Source organism: Symphalangus syndactylus, chromosome 18 (genome assembly GCF_028878055.3).
Source record: "Symphalangus syndactylus isolate Jambi chromosome 18, NHGRI_mSymSyn1-v2.1_pri, whole genome shotgun sequence".
NCBI classification, from domain to species: Eukaryota; Metazoa; Chordata; class Mammalia; order Primates; family Hylobatidae; genus Symphalangus; species Symphalangus syndactylus.
In genome coordinates this window covers 104,962,101-104,988,409 of record NC_072440.2, presented here as the reverse complement: position 1 = coordinate 104,988,409, position 26,309 = coordinate 104,962,101, and positions in this window count along the sequence as shown.

Here is a 26,309-nt window from a genome sequence, read left to right as displayed (position 1 = left end):
AAGTGCAGACGAGGTTTGCTGTTCCTGCTGATGCTGAAGCAGGGCAGCCAGAGCAGGGGGCTTTGGTCTGCGTTCCCACAGTTGCCCGTGGCTATGTGTGATGTGTATATCAGGGATGTGTGTACCAAGCATAGAACTTTCAATCAAATACATTTTCTCTTCTTAGACACTTGTGTATAAAAGATGGTCAAACTGAGGACTATATTAAAATTTTTTAAAGGAGAGATTCTACTTTCAAAGGCTATGGTTCAAAGTGTATTAGCAGCACCATACTCATTTCTGAAGCTTTCTTTTAGAGTTGTGGCTACCCCAGCCCGGAAATGGGGATAGCTTCTTCCCAGTTCTGTCTTTTTGCCCATCCACCTTTCAGATAAGGCGCGTGTGTCTGAAATTTCTCTGTTTCACTTTCTTAGTCTCTTTACCCATTTTAAAAAATCATTTCTTCTCTATTGAATTCCTGGAACACTTTTTGCCTGTGCATTTAATAAATATTATTTTGCATTTATTTTATCTTTTGCTCATGCTATCCTTTCCTCTCAAAAGAGGACAGATTCTGAGATTTACTCATCACTGTATTCTTTATGAAATAATCGCCTGGAATATAGTAGGAGCTCCGTGAAATGCAGCCACGCTCTTCTTTTCAGAGGCCATCCCCGCGCCTCTCCCATTAGAACACTGGGGTGCTTCCCACTGCCCTTAGGACTCAGTACAAGGACCTGGAATGGCCGTAAATTCCACTGATCATTGCCTCTGCTGACCTCTCCACACTGGCCTCTCATCTGGCCACTTCATTGACCTCATCTGATGCTCCAGCCTCAAGGGAGCCACTCATGGTCACTAGACTTCTCCAAATCCCCCATGGTCTACAGAGTAAATTGCAGTCAGCGGAGCACTGCAAAAATTCAAAGCAAAGCCTCTTTGAATCATGCACCTTTGTGTTATATCTGGATAAATACAATATGGAGTCGTGCTGGTTCTACCTCATGAATCCAGACTTGTTAGGTAAGCCTTGAGGGGGCAGTTTGTATATTAAGTGAGAATATTTTGTTAATTTGGGGGCACAGATGTGAATTGGCTACTGAGTGGGACTCTTCTCATCTCTTCTCTTAGATACACCCAGACCTACATGGCTTAGTGGATGCGGGGTCCTCGGGATTCCAAAGGGGACAAATGCCCGGGTCCCTCCTCTTTTCACCTCATTTCTGACTCAGCCACAACCTGCTACTTCCTGTCTTTTCCATCAATTTTCCAGGATGGTGAATGCATGCCTGGGTCACCCTCATGTCCTCACGGAGCATAGCTCCTGTCTCTGTGCTCTGGAATACCTCTGGGGGAAGCTCATAGGAGGGGCCCACCCAGCAGCACAGCTTGAGGTATATCTTCTGATGCAGAACTTCATCCTGAGCCATCTCATGCCCCGATTCTCCTCATCTCTCTGGGTATTTCCTGATTACCCTGCAAGGTCCAGGTCTCCATCACTCCTCTGTCTCATGTCATCAAATGCTGATTCCCTTGGCCTAAGCCCTTGTCCTGATTTTGTTTGGATCTCTGAGGGAGATGACGGACAAGGGCATTTGTCCCTTTTGCCCCAAGAAGGGGAGGGGCCCTGCCTGGAAACACTAATAGAACTGCAGCACAAAGAGAGACCTGAAGACCATCATCCAGTGTTTCCCGGCTCTTATTCACAGAGCACATCAGTGTCTACAGAAAGAGCTCACCCCGGGGCGGCCCTGGCATAGCTTGAAGTGGCAATTTCATTGCACCCAACGTTTCTATTTTGTCTCAAGTTTTGTTTTAAAGCTTCATGTGAAATTGACATCATTTTCATAAATGGTAGGAGGCTTAGCTCAAATCTCCAGCTCCATGTCATCCTGTATTCTCATAAAGTTTATGTTTCTCCTAGTACTTCTATTTCTGATCTGCTACTTTCACCTAATTATTGACAACCCTGTGTCTCAGTTTTCAGCTGTTCTCTGCTGTCTTCCTAAATGTGGCAAAGATGAACCATAATGTCCTCTTGACTTTTTTTTGTAATACCTACAAAATGCTACCAAAATGTCTACGCCCAAGGCATATTTTTATTGACGTTTGAGGATAATGATGTGGATGATGAGATGGATAATGAGGTGGGCAAAGATGACTTTCAGCATAGCCTGGCAAACGACTGGCATTTTCATATTGCATGATATGATTCTTAAGAGTCCTTCCTCCTCAGTGCTCCACATCCTGAGCTGCTTGTTGCTGTAGACCCAGTAAGGCACCATGCCCTTGGCTTCCGGATACCATCTAGCTTGCTACTGATAACATACCCATAGAACACGACATCTACCAATTATTTATCAATGGAGACTGTAAGATTCTTGTAGGTGACATCAGCCCTCAAGTCCTTGGGTGTCCTCTTTACCATCACTCAAGCCGGGCTAGGAACTCCTCCTTCTCCGCTCTTCTGGCACCTTGTATTACACCTGCCAGTTTCCTCACCAAGCTCTTGTCAGTCACCAGTCTGACCCCATTTCCCCTGTAACCAGTGCCCAGTTCTGGGAACTCTGAGAAGGCTCAGAAAATTGACCAGAGACTGTTAACAATTTGCTATATCATAGATTGAAACCTTGCCTTCTAGCCTCACTGACATGAAAATCACGGCGTAAAAAAACACCAGTTGTTCAATAAAGTTTATGAGAATGTTTAAGGAGCTTGTGCTGGGATAAAACAAATCAAAGTTACAAGGCCAGGCCTAGTGCATGATTGCATGATTTAAACAGTCTACTCAATTCCTTCTTTACTTGTTGGCTGATAAATTTGCTGATCAGAGTCTCACAAAAATCCTTCCCACATCTGCTCTCATCACTGTGACATTGAGGTATTTCGACACCTGGAGTCATATCAAAGGTGGAAGATTTAGAATGTCACAGCATTTTTTTCCAAGAGTTAAATGATTACTGGTCTTTGATTAAAATATGCCATGGAGTTTAATGGGAATCACACAGGGTGAGCCAAAATTGTGATTTTAAGTTTTCTTGTAGTCACTTAAAAAATGTAAAATTGGCCGGGCGCGGTGGCTCACGCTTGTAATCCCAGCACTTTGGGAGGCCGAGGCGGGCGGATCACGAGGTCAGGAGATTGAGACCACGGTGAAACCCCATCTCTACTAAAAATACAAAAAATTAGCCGGGCGTGGTGGCGGGCGCCTGTAGTCCCAGCTACTCGGAGAGGCTGAGGCAGGAGAATGGCATGAACCCGGGAGGCGGAGCTTGCAGTGAGCCGAGATTGCGCCACTGCACTCCAGCCTGGGCGACAGAGCGAGACTCCGTCTCAAAAAAAAAAAAAAAAAAAAATGTAAAATTAACTGCAATTGTGTATTTTATTTAAGCAAACTTATTTGAAATTTAAACATGTTGCCAATATAAAAATTATTAGTGATGTTTTATATGTTTCTTTCCAATTACGTCTTCAAAACCTGGTTTGGATTTTACATGGACAGCACTTCTTAATTCAAACTAGCCACATTTCAGCACTCAGTAGTCCCTCGTGTCTAGGGGCTGCCCCATTGGACAACACAGACTGGAAGCTTCATCATATGGAATCACTGTGGGAAAAAATTTTACAAAATCAGTAGCAGTGGCTGTACTATTGCCATGCCATTAGGAAATTGGAAGCAAGAAAAGGATATCTATGTTCACCCAATATGGCAACTCTGTTCACAGGTTTTGGACAAGATCACTTCTGTGGCCTGAAGAAGAAATCCTTTTGGCAGGGCAGTAACTCAATTCTGTCTTCAAGTTAGAGGTAACTTTTAGGAATTTATATCAAAGTGCAAAACATTGCTAAAACAAGGTTCCTTTACATATTTGCAGAATTTCCAGATAACTATTCTGTTTTCTTATGAAGAGATTTTTTAGAGCTTCTGGCAGTTTTTATTTTTTTTCTTCCAGCTCTTGTTGAGATTTTTTTATAGACCCTAAGTTGTTCATAATAAGCCACCCACTTTCAAATAGGTTCTCTCTGGTGCATCTGTTCCTAGCTGGTAGCAGTGAGCAAATTCGAGTTTAGAAACACTGTGAGAAATGTTAAACACTAGCATTTGGTGGAAGCAGGTGCCACGAGACCGACGTGAATGTCAGTAGTTGCAATTGATCGGGGATTCTGGGGAAACATTCATTTGGCCTCTGCTTAAAATTCTGGGAAGGGTGGCATAATATCCATGTGATTTCCCTTCAAGTTTCAGCTTTGGAAATATATCCCAAAAGCTGTGTGAATCTCTCATGAAGGCCAAGACCATATTGGCTGTTTTTTTTTTTTTTCTTTTTTTTTTAAATTTAAGTCTTCTCCACTCTTTTCTCTCTTTTCTCCATGTACAGCATTTATGATTCCATTGTGCAAAATCTTACTTAGTCTCCAAGATTAATTCTACTTCACTTGACTCTAGTGTGGACTACCGAATTAAGAACATAGAAAGGGGAGGCAGCCGTGTCTTTCCTAACCTACCACTTGGGAAAGAGAAAGGAATGACCCAAACTACGGATCTACTGATGATAAGGTGCTCATCTCTATTACACACACTTAGCCACCCCAGCTTCTCAGTTAAATGTCAATTTAAGACAAAAAAAATTTAAGAATATAAATATGCCCCAAATATTGCATGGGGCATCATATATACATATATATATATATATATATGTAATATTGCAGCTTACCTGAAACTCAACTTTAACTGGGCTTTTTCTTTTTTTTTGTTTTTGTTTTTGAGATGGAGACTTGCTCTGTCACCCAGTCTGGAGTGCAGTGGTGGGATTTGCAACCTCTGCCTCCTGGGTTCAAGCGATTCTCCTGCCTCAGCCTCCTGAGAGGCTGAGGATTACAGGTGACTGCCACCATGCCTGGCTAATTTTTGTATTTTTATTAGAGATGGGGTTTCACCATGTTGGCCAGGCTGGTCTCAAACTCCTGACCTCAGGTGATCCACCCGCTTTGGCATCTTTATTTTTAGTTGCTGAGTTTAGCAACTCTACATAAAAGGCCAACCTGTTTTTCAAGCCTTGACTGCGAACACTCTACATGCCTACCACGGAACAAGTGCCTGCCTTTTTACGCACAGTGTTCTTTGCAACTCTAGTGTTTTTGCATATCCATTTAGCCAACACACGTGTTGAGCATCTACTAAGAATACTGGTGATACCAACCTAAGTAAGTCATGGTTGCTATTATTAAAATACTTATAATCTAATAAAGTGAGTCAGATATGCAAATAAATCATAGAAAACAATGTGTCATATGGGCTGACAATAATTGTCTGCACAAACTAGAATGTGGGCCAATAAGGGAGTGGTTCATTCCATTTGGGGATGTCTGGGAAGATGCCATAGAAGAGGTGACTTTAAGTGAAGATTCAGAGAAATGAGTAGCTACTCATTAGAGGGATGACTTTATCTGCAGAAGAAGTATCCCAATAAAAGGCCAACGCATGGGAAATCTTAGTGTGTCTGACAAATTGCAGGTAGTCCAAGGGGGCTGTGTGGTGGGATACCAAGTGTGAAGATCAGTAGCAAGAAATGGGTGGCTTAGAAGGCAGAGGCTCAACCATTGAGGGACTTTTAAGCCTTGCTAAGGAATTTATTTATTTATTTGTGGTAGCCAGTAGAACTCTTTTCAGGGTTTCCACATGAAATTCCTTTAACATCTTCTGTCACTGACAATGCCTCCTCATTTTTCAGAAAGCAACACACAGTCATGTTCTGTGAATCTTTTCATCATGTCCAGACCAACTGGCCTTTCTTCCTTCAGCCGACCACATAATAGCCTCATTGCTCTGCCCTAACCCTAACCCTCACCCTTGCCACACTGGCATGTAAGGACCTAGTCACAGCTTCTGTTCTAGACTGCTGTCCTCCTTAAGGGCGGCAAAGGACTAATTCCATCTCTGTCATCACAGAGCCCAGCAGAAGACTCAGAACTGTTAGATACTTATGGAATGAAGAAATTTGAACAGCACATTTCAAAGGAATGAAAGCACTGCCTACTTCTCTAAAATTCCATAATTTAATATCAAAGAGATCTATTAAGCATGACACTGAGCCAGTATATTAGTTTGGTAGGCTACCGTAACAAAATACCACAGACCGGGGGTATTAAACAACAGAAATTTATTTTCTCACAGTTCTGGGGGTTGGAAGTCCAAGATCAAGGCACTGGCTGGTTTGGCTTCTCCTGAAGCTTCACTCCTTGGCTTGTATAATGCCCATCTTCTTGGTTTGTCTTCACATGGTCGTCCCTTCATGTGTGTCTGTGCCCTAGTATCCTCTTTTTATAAGAACACCAGGCCAGGTACGGTGGCTTATGCCTGTAATGCCAGTACTTTGGGAGGCCAAAGAGGATGGATCACCTGACACTGGGAGTTCGAGACTAGCCTGACTAACATGGAGAAACCTCATTTCTACTAAAAAAAAAAAAAAAAAAATAGAAAATTAGCCAGGCATGGTGGCACATGCCTGTAATTCCAGCTACTTGGGAGGCTCAGGCAGGAGAATCACTTGAACCTGAGAGGTGGAGGTCGTGGTGAGCCGAGATCACGCCATTACACTCCAGCCTGGGTGACAAGAGTGAAACTCCGAACTCTGTCTCAAGAAAAAAAAATAAATACATAACAATAGAGTCCCACCCATATGACCTCATTTTTACCTCAGTTACCTCTTTAAAGGTCTTTTCTCAAATATAGTCACATTTCTAAAGTACTAGGAGTTAGAACTTCAATGCATTGTTTTTGAAGTTCTAACTCCTAGTACATTGGGAACCTGAGTCTCCTGCTGCAACAGCTGGAGTCACCTCCTCCCTAGTGCTTCAGGTAACCGAGAACACCACGCTCAAGATGTCATGGTGCATGATTCAGCCCATAACATCTAGATAATGTGAAAAATAAAAATGTGAGTCACAGCCCTTGTCCTCAAGCCTCTTACATTCCAGTTTAGCTACAAATTCACAACTCATGGATCCTTTCGAAGTGTATCTGGCATCCACTATCAGTGGAGGGGATGAATAATTGTTAAGCACTCTGCATCTTTATTTGTAAAAGAGATTATAGCGTTCACCCCACAAGAGTCATTGAAAAAATTAAATGAGAATAAACATATCTGTGTTTTTGAACAGCACTATATTATAAAATACAAACCAGGATATGATTTTGAAATATTCATTGATGTTTTTCCTCGTTTATTTTTCTTCTGTTATATATTTCCCACTTTTCTCTGCAGGCAACATTTAGGCAGCAGAGTCTAGCTTCTATTGGTTGTTTCAAGGATGGAACTTACAGTAAAGGAAAGTGGAGGGGAAGCATTTTATCCTAGTTTTTCTCTTTCAAATGTAAGCCCTTTAGTAAAATGGAAATGATTCACAATAGAAAACTTTAGACAAGAATGTGCCAAGTGTGAGGACTCCCCCATCCCACTCTCCTTCATGGGTGACGCCTAAAAGTGGGGTCATGAGGGATGATTATAGGGAAGTAAAAAGACAACAGAGTGACTTTCCAACAGACTTTCTTTTCCATGCTGAAACAGAAAACAAAAGCTCTGTTTTTTCTGTTTTCTGGATGGAGACTGAAGCAGCACACCTTAGACTCCTATGGTCCGAGGGGCAGGGGTGCCTTGTGCTTCCTGACCTGAACCTGAACCTGAAGATATAGGGAGACCCGGAGAGGGTGGGCTGTGTGTGGGGCAGGTGGACCCCGCAGGGATCCCTGCACATGTACTGTGGAATGGAGCCCAGGCCTGCAGAGTGGCTCTGAATCAGCAGAGCAAAGCTGGCTTCGAGCAGGTTCTGCAGATGGGGTTGCAAACGTCATTTCAGCGGTCACCGTGGATCGATTCTCAGGAACCTGTGTCGCAGATTGCTGGGGGAGCACACGGTAGCCTTTGGGGCCTGCCTGCTGCTCCCGACCCCGGGATGCTACAGAAATCATGAGTTCTGAGAACTTAGACACAGCCTGTGAGCAATGCCGAGAGCTATACATTTTTAATTAAATCAGGTGTGTTTCTGTCTGCCCTTCCCTCAGTTCTAGGAATTGAAATGCTGAGTTCTGGGGTTAAGCAGGTACTTCACCCATGCTGGGTCTATAGAAAGAGATTCAGACACCTCATGATATTTTAATATTACAGATGAAGCTAATTTAATTTGTAGGAAACCCATCTCCACTACACCCTCGAAATGAAACACTAATTACTCTAATAGTTTCTATTGCTTTTATTGGATTGGCTCTAATTTTTCTACATGTATCCTAATTGAGACTCCAGGAGTTGAATGCAGTTCCTAAGAATGGCCAGGGTCACATGTGGCAAGAAGGTCCGTGGGCTCCTGTGCTCATGCAGGAAGCCCCATGCACAGAGGCAGGGGCCAAGGAGAGCAGGAAGGTTCCAGATGGCCTGAACACGGGGCTTACCTAAGAGTGACGGAGGCAGGTCAAGAACACAAGATGAATGCACCTTAGAAAACCTCAAGTGCTAAGTGAAATGGAAATAGAAGAAATTGGCAATGCCCCTTAACTTCTTGACTCAAGTGTGCCTGCCCCAGGTGGCCTCGTTAAAGCTGTGCATCTGGCTGTGTGCATGGAGGTGGCTCTCCGTGCTGAGGTGGGGATTCGCCGCCTCGGGTCTGTTGGCCCTAGCTCCACCTGCCTGAGTCTGCAGGAGGCCTCCTGTAGAATGTGAGGGGACTCCCTCCGCTGAGGGACAGTGTGTCCTCTCTGTGGTCTGGAGAATGTTGGGCAACACGCTCACATCTCAGTCTTCGGCTCAGGGTGGCTGGAGCGTGGGCAGCAGGCTCAGGTTCCAGGCAGGCTGTGCTGACTTTTCCTCACTGACCTTGTCCGCCGCCAGGTGGACTGAACTCCCTGCCAGGTGGCCTCCCTGTGTGTGTTCAGCAGGTGGCCCTGGGAGCAGGGAAGAAAGGAGTTCTGTTTGTGACTCTCAAAGAGGCCAAGCTGACAGGACCAACTCTGTTCAGGGATTTTGTTTTCCTGCTCCAAGCTTCCAGGGTAGCCGATGATTAACTGAGCACTGACCTTGTGACTTGTACTCAGGGCAGGCTGGCTGGAGCCATGTTGGTGCTCCCATAGGTGACACCAACAAGGAACATAATGGGGCCACAGACACAGTCATAGACAATCACAGACCGTAATGATGGGACCAGGCTGGGGTCCAGCACCTTCCTAGATTCTCACGCTCCTGTTCTCCAGTAAACCATGGAGTAGAATGGCTCAAAAACACAGCCTGGGGCCACTTCACACACTCTCAGCTGCAGATGCCCAGAACAAGGGCTTCCCCTGCACCTCCTGGAATCATCGCCTTCCTAGTGCTTCAGGTAACTGAGACCACCAGGCTCAAGGGCCGCCTCCTCCCTGTGGCCTGTGAGCATCTGAAAGCATCCCGGGGTGCGCACTGGTCTCTGATCTCTCCGCCCTGAGCCTGGCCTCTCTGCTCAGTGGAGAAGCAGGGGGACTTTCCAGGGCCTTCACATGGCCTTAGCCCCTTCCATTCCTTCCTATCTTGAGGGCATTATTTGCCTTTTCCTCTCCTTGAATAGGATAGGAAGTCATTTGTATCAAATCCTCCAGGGCTTGAACCTTTACTCTCCCCTCTTTTGCCTCAAGGTTTCCCCTCTGCTCCCCTGGAAGCTGCCTCTACTTTTGGCAAGATTTCTAGAGTTCGATGGCCAGATTCGGCCTAGTCCAATTTTGCAGGTTTTGTTTGTTCGTTTGTTTTTACTGTCTCTACTGAGATATCACTGGCATACCCTACAGTTCACTCATTTAAAGTCTACAGTTCTATTTTACAATTTATTCCTAAAGTTGTACAATCATTACCACAATATAATTTCAGAACATTTTCATCAACCAAAAAAAATCCGGTACCCATCCTCAGTCACTTGCCATCACCCCCAACCACTAGCGGCTTATTCTGGACGTGTTATCTAAATATACTCATATAATAAGTAACATTTTATGTCTGACTTCTTTCACTTAACAAAATGTTGTCAAGGTTCATCCACATTGTGTCATGTAGAAATATTTCATTTCTTATTACTAAATAGTGTTCTATTGTATGGATATGGCACTTTTTATTTAGTCATTCATTGATGAACACTCACATAAAAGTTTTCATGAACATATGTTTTTGTGATTTCTGGACATATACCTAGGTGTTGATTTGCTGTGTCGTATAGTATGTCTGCATTTAACATTTTGAGAATTGCAGTTATTAATATATAAGTTAAACAAAATACAAATGTATTTTCAGAAAAAAAGGTAATCTTCCTTTTTCTGTATGGAACCAATCACAAATTGGCATTTCCTGGGAAATATGGAGAATCTTGATGTTTCTGAGCCTGCAACAGTGGGCAGGTAGTTGAGAGAGATGTGCCTCCTTTCTGCCTTCCATCTGCCTGTGGACTGAGAGCCTTGGGCTCAGAGGCAGGGCAGAGGCAATAATTAAAATTTGCTCACAAAGACTGGGATATTTGGATTAGCCTCAGATAGTGTTTTTCTCACCTATAAGACTGAGTAGGGACGACGTCCCTCTTTCACATGTTTTTGTTTTTTTTTTTGGTGGGGGAACAATGGCATTTGTGGATGCCATGGATTCATTTTGACATGTCTGGTCTTTGCTGAGTGAAAATCCCTGTCCTTCCAGAATAGGCTTGAGCAGGTTTACTTACCTTCTCATCAAGGCTGGCGTGAGCCATAAGGAAAGAGGTCCTGGTCTTTGTCCTTATTTCCACATCTGCCCTTGTGGCTCTTCTTCCCCTGGTGCTGCCCCCACTGGCGACCACAGCCCTGCCCTTGTTTTCTGTGCTGGTTGTGTTGCTGTGACTAGGAGGGAGCCTGGGTCTAAGGAAGTGATGATATGTGCTTTTTATTTGAGTGAACCAGTGACCCCTGTCACCCAGGCTGCAGGAGTCAGCTGACTTTGGATGTGCAGTAGGATACTTCAACCACAGTTAAGGGCTCAGTTGAGAAAAGAGGCTGTAAGTTTACAGTGGCTCTAATCTACCACGCTATGTGTAGCTGCTATGATTAATAGTCACCACCGGCTTTTGTGAAAACATGAGACTCCCTCTATATTTTTTAAAACTGCACTCATTCCAAGCTTCCTTCTAGCTCAACAGCAGGAAAATTAAATTTAGTTCATCTATTAAACTCAATCCAGTCCAAAAACTTTCTAGTACTTTTCTTTTGAAGTAGAGACTGTATTTCCTACTTTAAAAGAGAGGAACGTGATGTTATTTGTGTCTTATATCACTATCAGATGACTAAAAACCCTTTACTTTAGGGCGAGGTTGGACTCTGCATTCCTATTGCTAGCACAGAGCTGTGCTGAGTCAAATTGGAGCCTGAGATTTTGATGCTTCTTCATGTTGATTTTTGGATTAATTTGGATTAATTATATTGCATTCAAATATTATTCATGATGACTGGTTTCTGGCATCCCTTTGTTATATACCTGAGAAAAGTGAGGGACTTGGTTAACTTGGTATCCTCCATGGCCTAGCATGTAATCAGCTCTCAGCAAGTATTTGCTGAATTTGGGAATTAAGAAGAGACTCATGATTGTGGTTTTTGTTTGTCTGTTTGTTTTGCATCTGGACAATCTCTGTAGACACTGCATTCTCCAGGTAGTCTTCAAAGCCAATGCAAAGAATCCAAAGATACAGGTCATGCAATAGGCTCCACCCAGGAATGCATAGTAGCACTCATGGGATCCACAGCATTCATGGAGTACAGATGTGGGGGTTGGGAGCAGTTTGGGGACTAGAATGCTCTCAAGTATACACCTTTAGGAAACTAGGAGCTTTAACAATTCTGGGTCCCATTCCCTTGGCACAGTGAAGTTAAAAGGAGAGCACAATTTAAAGCAAATCATGTTTCAGAGCAGTGGAGAAATGAAGCATGGACTTGGCCCTAGAAAGAACTGGGCACAAATGCTGACTCTACCGCCTACTGGCTATGTCACAGGACAAGGGGTCTGACCTCCCTGAGTCTTTATTTCTCTATGTAAACAATGGACACAATCCCATTAATTTCAGATAACTGCATGGAGGACTGCATGACCATAGGGTAAGAGTCAAGTGCACACGTGTTATGGAGAAGATCTTCAATAAGGGGTGTCTTATAGCACTGCTAAGTTCAGTGGCCACATGAGAACTTATTTGAATGATGACTGACTGTTAACCCGTCAACTAGTGGGATCTACCCTGATGGTTCTGGGGCCAACAGCTACTAAACTTACACCACAGTGTATGTGAACAAAGACTAATTTGTAATTTGTGCAATTTAGTGTTCACATCCTCCAGAGACATAGCTGAGGTTTGTGCTATGGCTGCCAAGCACTGCCATTTATTCCTGCTGCAGCTAGAGCTGGGGCAGAATCCAATCTCATCACAAGTACTTTAGATTGCTTGGAAGAAAGGGTTTCTGTTGAATATTAATATAAACTGTTATTATAGATACCCGCCAAAGTCGTCTTTTTATTTTGTATCTCATCAGAGGTTGTAAAATAAAACCTTCCAGGAAATATGCAGTTGATTGGCTTTGATTCATTCCAACAATGATTTGCAAAATTGGGACTTCAATCTTCTTGGATGCGTACATTTATATACCTGACATCACATACCAGAGGGAGTTAGGCTAGGTAAATAGGCTTCCATTTAACCCTGGGTAACCAATGCCTTTCCACTGGCATGATGCATGATGAAGGGATGAGTGGGCTGAAGTCAGACATAGCTTCAAATATGTGAGCTTTGTTGGCCTTGGGATGTCTGGGCATTTGAAGGAAAGTTTGTGCAAAGGGAAAGTTCTCCTTCCAACTCCTTTCATTTCCACTGCTGGGGTTAGGCTCTTTTTCTTCTTTTCCGCTGTGTTTGCAACACATTGTCTTTCCTTTGCCGTCTGGCTGTGTTCTCTACTATTGTTCCCTGGCCTGGAGATTCTCTCAGCTCTGTCGACAGCTCCTTCTTCTTGTTTGCTGTGTGTGTGTTTGTCTTTCTGGGATGAAGTTTGTTTTTCAAGCTCTGACAGACTGGCAAGGCAAACAAGGTTGCCATTTTTGTTTTGTTTTGTTTTTATGAGTATGGCAATTTTTAGCCCTTTGAAAACAATCCGGAGACTTGGGAGGTTATAATTCGGGATGCCATGTGTATAGGCATACATTCAGAGCTTATTGTGGCTGAGGGAACGAACTGAGGAAAGGAGGTGGAAGACAGATTAATGTGGATGATTTATAAATTGTAAAGGGACCAAGCTCCTGACAGAACTAAAAGATGAAACAGCAGAAAGGGAAGGAATTTTAGAGAATATTTTGAAAAGTTAATGTTGAAGAATATGTTTATGTCTGTATATACATATGTATATAGAGTGCATAAATAAACATTGCATCTCACACATATACTTACCTCCTGCTTATATATGTCAGGCTTCTGGCAACCTCATTCTTTTAGAATCCACAGGAGTAAAGACAAAAGGGTCCCTGAATGTGATAAACAGTGATCTCAAAGTTATGCAGTAGGCACGGGACACACCTCTATGTCCATTTGGCAGATAAAAAACCAGAGGGTCAAAGAACTTCCACAACTTGCTTCAAATGAAAGAGCTGTGAAACAACAAAGCCAAGGGTACAACTCTAGGCTTACTTTTGGATCCAGGTTGAACCTGGAGGCTTTAGTGTCAGAATGATCTCAAAAGGTGCAGAATCTCAGATACATCTGTGAAATCCCACCACTTACCTCTAGATATTAGCAGTTAGGCCTATGAAAAGCAGAGTTATTCAAAAGAAGGTCTTAGGACTGGGTCTAGGCAATGATTTTCTTTAAGGATGCATGCAGAGGTAGAGGTCCTTTGGGAAAGAAAATTAACAGCATACCTTAGAGCTCATCTTTCTTTACAACAGTCCTCTCTTTTTACTATATATTTCTTTCTCCATTTAGACATGACAGCTCTTTGGGAGTATGAGATGTATTTATTTACAGTAATTTTGACTTAGATCTTTTTACAAGTCTCATCTTTATCATCAGTTAGCTGCTTTGGCCATGAGACCACTCATATTTTAAAGGTGAACATTACTGAATTCTCAGAGTCATATATCTTGCTTGGAATCTGATCACACCGCAAGCCTTCATCTTTAGAAAAAAACAAAGAGGAAACTAATTGTGACAGTATATTGGGGATTTAAGAGCTAAACAAGAGAAGATTATTTTTACTATTATGAGTAAAGTACTAATTTTTGCAAAGCAGTGCCAGTAGTGGATCCAAACCAAGCCTGCCTCTCTGGTTATGGCCTATGGTTTCCCGAATCCTCAAATGACCTAAGAACATATCTGAGCTTGAATACTCAACCCCAGGCTTCCTAAAAACCTAGATTTGATCTGAAATTCACTAACTCCAAATGATGGAATGGTCTCCAAACCAACACAGAAAAAAATGTTGCAGAGTTATTATCTTTTGTTATAAGAGTCTACACCATTTCTGGTAGAAATCGATGTTATAAAAACAACACATTCAAATGGTAAGAGTGAGTCAACATGTTTGTAAGCCCTTTGAAGGCAGAGGCTGCTGCCTCTCTACTGCTTACTCAGCTCAATGGACTTCAGTAGGAGGATCTCATTGCATGAAGTCTTCTGGTTTTGTGGAAAAGTACCTCATCGGCTTGTGGCGACAGTTCTGGAGAAAGATCTCTTCCTTCCCCACCCCCCTTTCCTGTTTTATAGTTTTTAAATTTTCTTTGGTATTAATGAAAAAAGAACAGTTAAACACCATCAGTCAATTTATCATAACTAACTGTTCCATCATTTGGTAATGAATAGTGTAAATGACTTGTAGGAGAATAATAACAGCAGTGAAGATATTATGAAGGAACTTTTGTATTCTCAGCCATGTAGATGAAGCCACATGGTACAGAAAACTGACACTCTATTGAACACACTTATTTCTCAATGTGAATACCATACCCACAATAAAACAGAAAAAAAAACTCAGGGCTGTCAACTGTATTTTGGAAAGTGATCATGGGAAGACGCAAGCATAACATGGAGGTGTTAAATGGCAGATCTGTGATAAATAAATGTGTTATTTTGATGTATACGAGTGATAATTGGATTTCAAATTACCCAAATATAAAGAATAGAATCTATAGTGCAAGATGTTTAGTTATGAAAAGAATTATTAAAAAAGCTCTCTCAGCCTTACATGCAATTTAAAAATACACGCACACATATATATTGGGAACACCCTGAGTTTCCATTTTCTAGTCACAGACTTCTCGATAAAGTATCATGACAAGTTCATAAAGGATGAACTGAAGTTCCTCTTAACCTCTATCTGATTACGAAGAATGAGGATTAAACCAGAATTTCTAACCAATGAGGCATTCTATAAATTCTTGCTGCTATTGCTTTGTACATCAGTAGCCTAATATGCCATGGAGTAGGACTATACAGCCTCCTAGGAGCATGAGAACATTGTCAGAAGAAAAAAAGGTTATGTATAAAAGTATGTCATTCTTTTATTCATACTTCACTTATTCAATGGATGTTGGTTAAATATTGTTATTTACCATGCACTCTTTATGGTATGGTTTGGCTCTGTGTCCCCACCCAAATCTCATCTCGAATTGTAATCCCCGAGTGTCCAGGGAGGGACCTGTAATCCCCGCATGTCAAGGAAGGAAGGTGATTGGATCATAGGGACAGTTTCCCCCTGTTGTTCTCGTGATAGGGAGTGAGTTCTTATGAGATCTGATGGCTTTGTAAGTGTTTGACAGTTCCTCCTTCACATGCTGTCTCTACTGCCACCTTGTGAAGAAGATGCCTGCTTCCCCTTCTACCATGATTGTGAATATCCTGAGCCACACCCCAGCCATGCAGAACTGTGAGTCAATTAAACCTCCTTTGTTTATAAATTACCCAGTCTTGGGTAGTATCTTCACAGCAGTGTGATAACAGACTAATACACTCTATTTCATCCTTTCAGTGAATTTTGTTATTTAATCTTTACAATAGCAGTAGGGGAGTGATACCAGCATTATGCCCATTTCAGACTTGAGGAAACTGACATACATAATTTGAGAAACTTGGCTAAAGTCATGCAGCCTTCAAATAGCAAGCCTGAGATTATCTCCTGTGAGTGACGTGCACGTCAGGCTCACTGAAACAGAAAATGGAGGGCCTGGTCATCTCAGGAGCTGATTTGTCGTTGAAAGATTTGGTCTCTGTGTTTGGGAGAGTCTCTGGATGGTTATAACTTTGTGATAATAAATGGCTGATGGTAAATGTGGGTGTTATGATCAAGCAAATTAAGATAGAAAGCAGGATGTGGAAATAAATTATTTCTATCTGGATACTCCATATGGATCTCAGAAAGCTTGAATACAGATAGAGGAGTTCTTAACAATGAGAGATTTAGAAACAGGCTTTGATCTTTTTCCCTTTCTGGTCAACTATGTATTTAATTCTTCCTAAACTTTCATTAAGGTTTATTGCATATACTACTAGTAGCATAAAGGTGAATTTGAGTAAACATAACCTCTGAATTTTTATGAATCCAAAGTCAGGGTATCTAAATACTAACAGTGTTCTTATTCAGATATTTTGCAGCTAATGAGGCCTTTATGATGGTAATGTTTCCTTCTAGTAAGATTAAAGAATCATACAATAAAACAGTCCACATTTCTGTATGGAAAAGGTATCTTCCACTACAGGTTAGTGCAAAAGTAATTGCGGTTTTTGCCATTAAAAAGTCTCTTTTGCGCCAACCTAATATTATTTCAAACAATGGATGGTAACAATTTTATGCAGGCTGTCATCAATATGTGAAGATCATAAATGGAAAATAGATTTAAAAAATACTACAGGCAGAAAGTCAAAAAAGGTTTATCTGATTTTGCACTCATGACATTTAAGATGAGAGAAGTGAGGCCGAGCGCAGTGGCTAACGCCTGTAATCCCAGTACTTTGGAAGGCTGAGGCAGGTGGATCACAAGGTCAGGAGTTTGAGACCAGACTGACCAACATGGTGAAACCCCGTCTCTACTAAAAAATAAGCCAGGCATGGTGCCACATGCCTGTAATCCCAGCTACTCTGGAGGCTGAGGCAGGAGAATTGCATGAACGCAGGAGGCGGAGGTTGCAGTGAGCCGAGACTGTGCCCCGGCACTCCAGCCTGGGCAACAGAGCAAGACTCCATCTCAAAAAAAAAAAAAAGAGAGAGAGAGAAGTGAAACTAAAAAGTTTCAAAAAAAAATCTAAAAATACCCAAGCTGGGCATGGCAACATGTGCCTATAGTCCCAGTTACTCAGGAGGCTGAGATGGGAGGACCACTTGAGCCCAAGTGTTTGAGGCTGCGGCGATCTATGTTGGTAACACTGCACTCTAGCCTGATTGATGGAGTGAGACTCTGTCTCTAAAAATAAATAAATAAAAATTAAAAAAATAAAAATAACCAAAAATATGAGATTGATGCCTGTGTGTAACCTAAATTCTAGAAGGGGATCTTCTTCCAGGACATAGGAGTTGAGGAATATTGGCACATTCCTAGAAGGTGTGGCAACATGGCCCCACAGGGCATGATTAATGAAAGAAAAGTGACATAGGGCAGGAAATCCTATTCTACAAATATTTTCAGTTTTATATACTGATATTACACATTAGGTTGATTCTGGCAATCCCTCTTTAATCTGTCATTTTAATATGGTTGGTGATATTGAACAACACAAGTGAATTTAAATATTGGCATAATCAATGTGGTAATGTGATTTAAAAATAGAGGAAAAAGAGATAATTTCAAAGGAAGAGACTCATGGCAAATGTGCCGTGGCACGAGAAATACTATGGGTCAGGAAATGTGTGTCCATGGGAATCAGCATCAAGGACAATGAGATGAAAGCCACGGATTTGGGCTGTCTACAGTTACCAGTTACAGTGGCAAGATATGATTGCAAAAGCAAACTAAAATATCAGTTATTATATAGAACATAATGAGTAGCACAAATCCATCTTGGACTCTTATCTGATAAAAATAATTTATTAATATGAGGAGGATATCATTATTAGTGGTTACTGTCCTAATACAGTAATTGGTAGAGAATATGGAGAAAATCAGCCATTGCAAAAGAGTAGGAATTGAAATGAAAATATCTGAATCCTAGTCTTTGCTTTATCATTAAGTAGCTACGTGTCATACCTTAACGTAGAATTAGTGAAAGTTCTGAAAGGTAGAATGTGAGCAAAAGTCTTTTAAATACTTATAAACAAAACATGAGTGATTTTCACATCCAAGATTTTATATCGGGTATTTTAGCAAAGACATTTCTTTTGTCCTACATATATCTCTTTTTTGTTTGTTTATTTAGGATATAAAATATGTGCAGTAGTGAGGCGTTGAAATGTCATTAAGCCTTGTGTTATTGTTTATATACCTTAAAGAAAAGGGATTTGAAGAATTTTTCTAATCTCAGTTGCCTCTCAATTGCCCATGATGATTATCAGGTTTTGGGAGGGAACACAGTCAAGTTATCCAGTATTATACCAACCCTCAAGTTAAGAAATAAATCATAAATTTTAGGGCCGGGTGCGGTGGCTTATGCCTGTAATCCCAGCACTTTGGGAGGCTGAGGTGGGCAGATCATGAGGTCAGGAGATTGAGACCACCCTGCCTAACACAGTGGAACCTGGTCTCTACTAAAAATACAGAAAAATTAGCCAGGCGTGGTGGCAGCTGCCTGTAGTCCCAGCTACTCAGGAGGGTGAGGCAGGAGAATGGTATGAACCTGGGAGGTGGAGCTTGCAGTGAGTGGAGATCGCACCACTGCACGCTAGCCTGGGTGACAGAGCAAGACTCTGTCTCAAAAAAAAAAAAAAAAAAAGAAAGAAATCATAAATTTTAATAAAAATAAAAATAAAAACTGTGCAATGACAAAAATCAAACATATCAAACTTAGAGGATTCATCTTAATACTTTAAAAAAGAGTTAATCAACTTAAATGATTATATTTTTGAAAAAAGTTTGAAAATTAATAAGCTAAGCATCAAATGTATAGAGAATAAATTATTAAAAAAATAAAAAATAGAAGGAATGATAGAAAAGGCCAGAAATGAATGCAAAACAAGATACAATGGTCACATTAATAATGCTACAATGTAATTTCCTAATAAAAATTGATAAACCTTGAATAAGATTTAATAGGCAAAAATGAGAGAAAGTATAACCAAATATTGGGAATAAAAAAGAAGACACTGCTAAATCGATAGTAGAGATCTAAAATATGAGAATATTTTGATCAACCTTACATCAATACATTTAAACAAAACAGAGAAAACAGAAAACTTTCTTAAAATAATGTTCCAAAGCAGACTCAATAAGAAATGGAGAAAAAGAACAGTTTTATAAGCATTGAAGAAAATGAATTAGTAGCTCAAAATATTTTCAGGAAGGAAATAACAAGCCTAGACAGTTTAATAAGCAATCTCTAACATCCTAGGAACAAATAATTCTAATTATAGGTGAACTTTCCTGGAGAGTAAAAGAGGAGGGAATATTTTCCAATTAATTTTGTAAAGATAGTACAACTTTGACACCAAAACTAGGCAAAGTTAGTACAAGAAAAAATATTAAAAGTGAATTTAATTTTTAAATATATGTGGGAAAAATCTAGAAAGTATTAACAAACCAAATCTAATAATGTATAGAAAATATAATATAAAATGAATCATTTTGGTTTATTCCAGAAATTCATGGTTTAGTTTAACATTTAAAAATCCATTAATACAACTTACAATATTAACACATTTAGGAAGAAAAATGATCTTAATATACATAGATAATTTTCTTAACATTTGCCATCCACTTATGATAAAAATGATTAGTAAAATGGAAAGAGAAGAAAACTGCCTTAATATATTAGAATATTTCATTATGTAGATAAAAGTTAAATAATTTCCCCTGAACTCAGAAAAAGACGAGGATGCTCACCAGGACACTGCTATGCAACACTTTACTAAATATTTCAGCCCAAGAAATAAGACAAGAAAAATTATTGACAGACTGGGAAGTCAAAAACAATATTGTCATTATTTGCAGATGCCGTGATTTTCTGTAAAGAAAACACAAATTTCTATACCTTTATATAGAAATCATTAGCATTATTGTAAGAGTGTAGCAAGACTGATGAATTTGAAATCATTATGTAAGGGTCAACTGTACTTTTCTCCCACATAAATAAACTACCCAAAAGATGGAAGGTAAAATACCTAAAAATAAGTCTGATACTAAATATATGCATCTTATTCATGAAAAAAATTATTAAGATATTAAAAATATTGAAAAGGAGTTAAATTCACTGAGAGCTCATTCTAATGCATAAAAATACAGCATTGTAAAGACAACAGTTGTGCAGAAGGCTAGAAATGGGTGAGTGGAACAGAAAATAAGAACCCAGAAACAGATCAATGGTCAAAAAATTTCAATACATGAAGCCAGAAAAGATGTATAATTGTATGGAAAAATAAAAGTAGATTTCTATTTCAGACTCTACACACAAATACATCTCATATAGCTTAAGGTTTATATGTGAAAGTAATAAAAAACCCTTTCATATCTGTATGTTTGGTACACAGAATACTCACTACTGTTGAGGTCGTGGTGCAACACTGCCTGTGCAGGAATGGAGACAAGTTCAGGAATGTCTACAGCAGAACTGGTCACTGCAGGAGACCGGAAACCACCCAAATGTCCATTGAAGGAACACAGACAATGTTTAGCAAAGAAAAAAAAATACCGTGACTGCAATCCCCATGTAAAGCAGGAAAAATCAATGAATTATAGGTGACTGACATCAACATGGAGAGAAATGCGGAGTGGAGAAGAAAAAAACACATTGTGAAGAACAAATACTACATAATTCCAGTTATGTAAGTTTCAAAAGGTAATATGTTGCTTAGAGAGTCACACTTTTATGAAATAGTCATTCTTATTTAAATAGGAAGGGATGATAAAATCACAGTTGAGGAGAGTGGCCAACTCCACACTGTGAAAAAGGGGATTGAGCCAAGAAGGGCACAGGTGGCTTCAAATGTTTTGACATCATTCTCATTCCCGTTTGGAGAGTACATGCATGAGACCCCATTTCAATTTTATTCTCCTATCTATCCATCACCTATCTATATATATAACATATATATATGTATACACACACACATATGTATATATATAACTTTATAATTAAAACAAGGAAAGAAAGGAAGGAAGTGAGGGGGGAGGGAGGAAGGAAGATAATGGGATATCCCCTCATTTCTCCGAGCTCATCTTTGAGTCTAGTGCAAAGAAACTGGGAAGACATTCACCAGTTTACAAGATTACACAGTGTCTGATTGGAGTAAAGGAACTGAGAGACAGAGCCTCTGGACTCTGTTCTGCAGAATAAGGAGGTCAGCCTGAAGGAGACAGCAGGACACTGAGTAGGGGGCCAGGAACATGAGAGCTTTGGGTCTACACCAGTGAATGTGTCTAGTCCAATTGCAAGGGGCTTTGAGTGAATTTTGCAGGAAGGAGCCAGGTCAGGAGGAAGTTGCCTTTTGGAGTGCCTGGATGAGCCTCCTGGGCAATTGATGAGAGGGAGTTAGGGCCTCAGACAGCTACCCCGGGATCTGCACCTCTAGCAGGACTGGGGACAGTCAGCAGGGGTTCCTTGGTTTATAAGCTCTGCTGGGAAGAGAGGTCTCATAGGTTGCAGGATGGCTGGAGGGGTCCTTATTCTCAAGACCCCCACCTAACTGGCCTCTGACGCCATCTGAAAGCCTTCCAATCTACTTCCCACAGGTGCCTGATTGCACTTTCTGGCTCAGATATCAGAATGCATTATTTCCCACCCCCATAACACACACATACACACACTTTAGTGCTTTCAGGACCACCCTTAGCCTTCAGAATAAAATCCAGACTCAAGGTGTGGGATGTGGAATTTCCCATCTGTATGGCTCATGACATCCCCTCTGACCCTATGTTCTTTATTACCAGAAAATCAGAACTCCTTGATTTTCCAAGCATATGCCATCCTCACCCATGCCTCTGATCATGGGTGCTTGTTGTCACCCTGACCTTAGTACCTTCCTGTCGAAGTTCATTTCCCCTTTAGGGATCAGCCCAAGCACCAGAACATCCTTTCCTGGATGCTTAAGACTGATTGGGCCTCCTTTTCTCTGCCCTACTGTCCCTGAGGCAAATCTCCTGGAAAGTAGTGATTACCTGGTGCTATCATTCTCACCGCTACGGTAGGAACCTGGTGCCTTCTAAGGCTTTTACATTGAACTAATGCATAAGCTTCACCATGAAGTCATTCCTGAAATACAAGGGAAACTGTCTTTTTTCCCCTGTCCCTCTGCTTCCATTATCTAAGGAATCAGATCTTTGGCAATGAGGGAGACCCACAGGACATCCTGGTAAAGTTTGCAGATGAAAAGCCCTAATCAATGACCTTGAACTTGAACCATTCATAAACTCGATATCCAGATCTTAGATTTCTTAATAACAAAATGATCAAAAACAAAAAGGCCCAGGAATACAAGGAGCCTCCCTGCAAGCTCCCGCCTTGAGGGCCTCATAATCTGAAGACTCACTTTTTGAGAGTCACTAACCTATACAAACTTCTAACTCTTTGCTATGGACCCCCAATAGTGACAATAAGCTACCACAGGCTCCATTTACTATGACGAAGTAAACAGCCCAGTTGATTAATGAATGACGCATGTAAGTGAAGCAGAACAGACAATTACGGGTGAAAACAATGCGTGTTTTGGGGTTCCAAGGAGAAATAGATCAATATGGTTTCATATAGATAAGGAGCACAAACTAGAGGTAGGGAGTGATTAATGCGTTTCGCAGTGTTCCACAGGAGAGTAGCTTGTGGCCAGACTCAGAGATGTTAATTAGCGGAAGCAGGAGGAAGTGGAATGTGCAGTGCACAAACAGTAAGAGGACTGATACAAAATGGGTGAGGGCTCTGAGAGTCAGAAGGAAAGTCAAATCAATGTGTCAGCCCCAGTTGTGCAATACTTTTAACACCTTGGTCGTTCTTTCCAGTTAAAATAATGAGGGTTATAATGAGACTGTCATCCTCCTGACAGTTTCTTTTTTTTTAAATCTCCTTTATTCTCAGTTTTGCAAAAGCACTATTTTGATGCTGCATTTATTCATTTGTGTATCAAACACTTTAAAACACCTCCTCTGGGCTTGATGCGACACTGAGTACTAAGTATACGAAGATGAGTAAAACATGGAAAACACAAGGAGAAGTAATTCACACGTTGTGATGAGTGCTATCAGAGTACACAGAAATGCTCTAATGCCAAGATTGAAGCACCAGAGCCAGCAGAGTCCATCCAATGGACAGAATCACAAAAGAACTATCCCTGAACAAGAAGCCAGACCCTGGTCTCAGCTCCGCTACTGATCAGCTCATCAGTGGAGGCAAACCATTTCCCACTCTGGGAAGACAAATGGAGACTGGAAATGGGTGGAATAACTTAAGGAATATGCTGGCTCTAGGAATCCAGGTCAAGGCCAAAGACAGTCACAATTTGTAGTGCCTCTGAGCCACAAAGAACCAATTGCACTTCTCGTTCACCTTTCTACAGAAATTCAGAGCTCCTGGAGCCAGATGATGAGGCCCACAGGTTCATGCAGACTTTCTTGGTCTATTCCTGAACCTCACGGGACACCTGAGGCCCCACAAATGTGCAGGTGGGGCTTGATCATCCCAGGCTTTTTCTCCTGTGTTGCCTCTGTCTGCAACATCGTTTCCCCCACTGCACCTTCTTCTCCTGGAAACAGCCTTACTTCTCCTGTCAAGCTCCTTTTACCTGCTAAGTGGTGTTATGATGGTCTGTTTCATGCAGTTTTCTGTAGTAACTTGTATGACTTTTCAAGGCAGGAGCTCTGTCTTTGTCATCTCTGGATTGTAATAATGTGGCACAGTGCCTGGCACCTTGTGTGTGTGTGTGTGTGTGTTTTGTATTTCAGAATGCATGACATGACCACACTATACAGCCTAAATAAATCCCTGTTTTCTTTTATTACAGCCATAAAGCAGTTGTAAAATGAAGAGGAGATGGCCTGGGTGCTTTGACACAGTGGGTGGATGTCTGAAGGTGAAGGTGGGACTGATTTTAAAGGAGATGTCTATAGGAACTTCCAGGTCCCCTAAATCTCACTGGCTCTGCCAGTGTTTGGCCTTCAGTTCTGTGAACTTGTCTCCTGAGGACCCCAGGGTTAACTAGACTCAGGGATGCTGATCAAGACAAACCAATCCCCCAGAGACCAGTGGCCATAACCAGAATCATGATTTATTAATTTGCAGGAGGAGCTGCATCTGCTAGAAAGACCAGATACAGACACTCCGGTGAGACTATCAATCCCTCCCTGTAGAAAAGCCCCATGGGAGCCAAATCATAATCAGAGGGCCGCTTGTGGAGAATGCAACCCAAGCAGAGGAATGTAGTAAAGGAAAAAACCGTCCTTGGCATCAGGCTGAAACCACTCGGGGCTTCTACCTTGCAACTGGCCTCTATCTAGGCAGGGGCACAGTCCTCCTCTGGCAGTGCTTGGATGGACACCAGCAATTCAGACATGTAAAATCATGACCATAGAAAGCCACCCAGGCTTGGGATTAAGTCCCCCTACCCGTGTGGTCTTCACACACTTAACTTCATCTGTGAGGCTCAGCTCCTCACCTGTGAAAAGAGAATAGTGGTAATACCCATCTCTAGAGTGTGCGAAGATTAGACATGGTCTGGAGAAAGCAACTGGCTCAGAGCCTGGCACATGGCAGGTGCTCTACAAATGGAATGGTCTCACATTCACCTCTGGGAGTCTCCCCTCACAGATTCCCCTTATCCAGGCTTGTGCTATAAACAGGATGCAATCAAGTTTAGATGGCTTGGGAGCTCTGTAGTCCCTTTAACCTGGCTTAGCCTATTGTTACACAGGCATGGTTTCCAGGGGAAGGGTTTTCCTAGCCTCTGGGTCTCACTTCTCCCCTTTTTTTGATAAAAATGTTCTAAATTTTATTGAGATAATGGTGATATAACTCTGTGAGTACACGAAAAAAATTGAATTATCCGCTTTACATGGGTAAGTTGTATGGCACATTAATTATATCTGAATGAAGCTATTAAAAATAAAATGAAAACTTAACAAAGAAAGAGGGGGAAGAGTTAACACTTATTCCCATAAATATTTAGTTCTAATATTAAAAATTATACAGAAATGTACATTTTAAAAATAATAAACTGTAAAAAATAGCAAAACAGCAACAATTTGATTATGCTATTCCTTCTCTGACAGTGCTGCTTTGAACACGTCCACTATTTCGATATTCTGTTTTGAATGACCTCCAGGTTATCACACTGAAGAGATGGCGTCCCAAAGTGAATTTATGGCCAAGGATGGAGTGTTTCTCTCTCTTCCCTTGTTCCAGACAGTCTTCTTCTACAGATGCAGTCAAATAGCTCGGTACATCCTGCTTTCCTCTCTAAATGCTCACGGAACACTCTTTCATTAGTGAGTTCTGAACTGTGGACTGGAATGGGTATCAAACAATGTCCAGATCACTTCTCCCTTTTATTCCCCTGCTCCTGGGAGGATGCCTTAGAGCTGCTCTTCCTGGATGTCTTCGGTTTGGGGAGGCTATGATCCATGCTTCCATGAGTGATGGTAGTTAAATGCCTAAACCTGGCATCACACTTCCTAGCAGGACCCTTGGGCTCTCACACTGCCTATGTCTGTCAACATAGACACCACAGTGATCCAGGGCTTATCTTGGCTTCTACCTGCCATTCTTTTATTTTAGTTCTCAACTTGTTCTGAATGCTGGTGAAGAAAAATTTCCCTATCTACCTGGAGATCCTTCAGAAACTCAATACCTACCTAAAGTCTCTACTATTCTGCACTGTTCTAAGTGTTGAATTTGTAGAGTGTAAATACATTTTCTTGTTTTAAATTTCTAGAGAAAACACTCTAGTATTACAACTAGCTGCCCCCACTCCCTGCATTGTCAGAGCAAGTTCAAAGTATGCACCAAGCGTGATGGGGACCATGGCACCTGCAGCTCTAGAGGAGGCCACCACCCATGCCTTTGCCACATAACCTCTGAGTCCACAGCCTTCAGGGTTAACCCCTGAAGACACTAACAGGGCCCTAAGAAAGCACTGACATTGCCTTGTGGCAATAACTAGGAGGAAACCTGGGAAGTAACCACAGTTCCTGTGCATGTGACTATCAGCTCTA